Genomic DNA, 2,598 nt, shown 5'->3' on the forward strand with positions numbered 1-2,598 from the left:
ATTCTCCCTCTATTGGTGTTGTGGACACCTACAGAGGGAGAAAAGCCTGTGGTGCCAGTATTCCGGCAGTGGCAATTCACCACCTGTTGGAATTCTGGCGTCACCATTGTGACTGCCAGAATCCAGACAGGCGGTCTCTTGATTGCCTACCATGAGCAGAATGGTTACTGGTCATGCGCAGTTCCTCCACCATCACAATTGTATTTGTATAAAAACTATTAGGTTTATGTACAAATTGGAATCAACCGCATTTTTATGCAGCCAGTTGCTTTAGCTTAGTATATTCAATGGAAGAAAATATTACATACAGTGGGAAATCGAACGACTGCGTGGAAGGTTGTCATCTGGACATATTATAAAAAAGTACTCTAGGTGTTACAAAGGGGATCCGGTCTGAAGATCGACAGTGTCTAGGTCGACAATGTTTAGGTCGACCACTATAGGTCGACAGTCACTAGGTCGACATGGATGGAAGGTCGACAGGGTTTCTAGGTCGACATGTGCTAGGTCGACAGGTCTAAAGGTCGACATGAGTTTTTCACATTTTTGGGGGGGATATTTTCATACTTAACGATCCACGTGGACTACGATTTGAACGGTAAAGTGTGCCGAGCGAAGCGGTAGCGGAGAGAAGGCACCATGCCCGAAGCATGGCGAGCGAAGCGAGCCATGCGAGGGGACGCGGTGCACTAATTTGGGATCCCGGTCACTTTACGAAGAAAACGACACCAAAAAAAAAAATCCTCATGTCGAACTTTAGACCTGTCGACCTAGCACATGTCGACCTAGAAACCCTGTCGACCTTCCATCCATGTCGACCTAGTGACTGTCGACCTATAGTAGTCGACCTAAACATTGTCGACCTAGACACTGTCGATAAAACGAACCACACCCGTTACAAAGTATGCTATTGTAAGAATAAACAATATAAAGGGGCTGATTATGAGGTGTCATTGACTTTATGCCATCTACTGTAACAATCAGAATTAATGATGGCACTTGCACCAACCCCATGCTAGGTGTAAGACGTCAATCAGAAACAGGCTTCCCATCTCCATATGCCTGACTCGCATACAGCATTTAATTAGAGATGTGCGGCGGACACTTCTCGGGTTTTGTGTTTTGGTTTTGGACCTGGATCTTCGTTTGTGTTTTGGATCTGGATTGGTTTTGCCAAAACCACCATTCCGTGTTTTGGTTTTGTATCTGGATTTTTTTTTAAAGCCATAAAAACAGCTAAAATCACAGAATTTGGGGGTATTTTTTATCCTACAGTATTATTAACCTCAATAACATTAATTTCCACTCATTTCCAGTCTATTCTGAACACCTCACAATATTGTTTTTAGGCCAAAAGGTTGCACCGAGGTAACTGGATGACTAAGCGAAGTGACACAAGTGGGCGGCACAAACACCTGGCCCATCTAGGAGTAGAGACAAATTGTTTACAACAGACTCTTGTATGGGTGCACTCTTGTATTATATTTTATTAAGTAGAGTCAATTTAAAAACATAACATTTATTATTAGAAGTTTAAGATTAATCCATACTCCACTGATCCACCAGAAAAATTGGGCAAAGACATTGACAATTACACAAATTATATATTAAGGAAAATAGATAAAATGTTCTGGTTAGTCTATAATAATAGACTGCTGGGGAGATGTAGACACTGTAGTTCTACAACTATACCCTACCAACCAAGCACAAGCAATGCTTGTTTTAATCAGACCTCATATGGTCATTATTAAGTGGACTATTTATAACAGGAGTATAAATCCTAATGATTCAAAGAGTATGCATATGCATAATTAACATTTAAACTCTCGATATTACTTAATTGTTTTTACTGGGCCTCTGTGAACTAGTCACAGCGCCGTAGAAAAGTGATATTAGAAGATTTTAGAGAAGAAAAGAAAAAAATAGAGAAAAATTGGTGATCCTGCTGTTGGTGTGTAGTCGAAATAGGTCAAGGATTACAACACCGGGTATTCTCTGAGGGTTCCCCTTCAGGTACTGACCCAGCCCACCACCGCTTCGCTTCCAAGATCGTACGAGATTGGGCTTTATCGGTGTGGTATGGTAGTAAGTTATTAGACACAATTTAGTCGACTCACCAAAGAGAGTGCACCTATTACAGATATTGCAAGAGAGAGAAAGTTAGGGATCTGCTGTCTACGTTAGACACGGTGTTACCCCTATTAATCACAGATGAGAGTCCCCAGAAAACAGGAGGTCAGAAAGTAGAAGGAATCCAATACCTGTTTTGCTATTTTATACACATTGGCCTGGATACCGGTCAACCAGGCAAAAGTATGTTTGCAGCAATCAATCAAAATTCCATAACTGTAATGAGTACTGGAAAAAAATATTAGGATTTGTACTCCTGTTATAAATAGTCTGCTTAATAATGACCCTATGAGGTCCGATTAAAACAAGCATTGCTTGTGCTTGGTTGGTAGGGGATAGTTGTAGAACTACAGTGTCTACATCTCCCCAGCAGTCTATTAATATAGACTAACCAGAACATTTTATCTATTTTCCGTAACATATAATTTGTGTAATTGTCAATGTCTTTGCCCAATTTTTCTGGTGGAT

The 2,598-nt window shown here is 40.8% G+C and overlaps 1 pseudogene; it reads right to left on the minus strand.

Moving 5' to 3' along the window:
* Window positions 1-1,973: 1,973 nt before the first annotated feature.
* Window positions 1,974-2,091, minus strand: LOC134930549 (5S ribosomal RNA; annotated as a pseudogene).
* Window positions 2,092-2,598: the final 507 nt, after the last annotated feature.

Source organism: Pseudophryne corroboree, chromosome 5 (genome assembly GCF_028390025.1).
Source record: "Pseudophryne corroboree isolate aPseCor3 chromosome 5, aPseCor3.hap2, whole genome shotgun sequence".
In the NCBI taxonomy this organism is placed as follows: Eukaryota; Metazoa; Chordata; class Amphibia; order Anura; family Myobatrachidae; genus Pseudophryne; species Pseudophryne corroboree.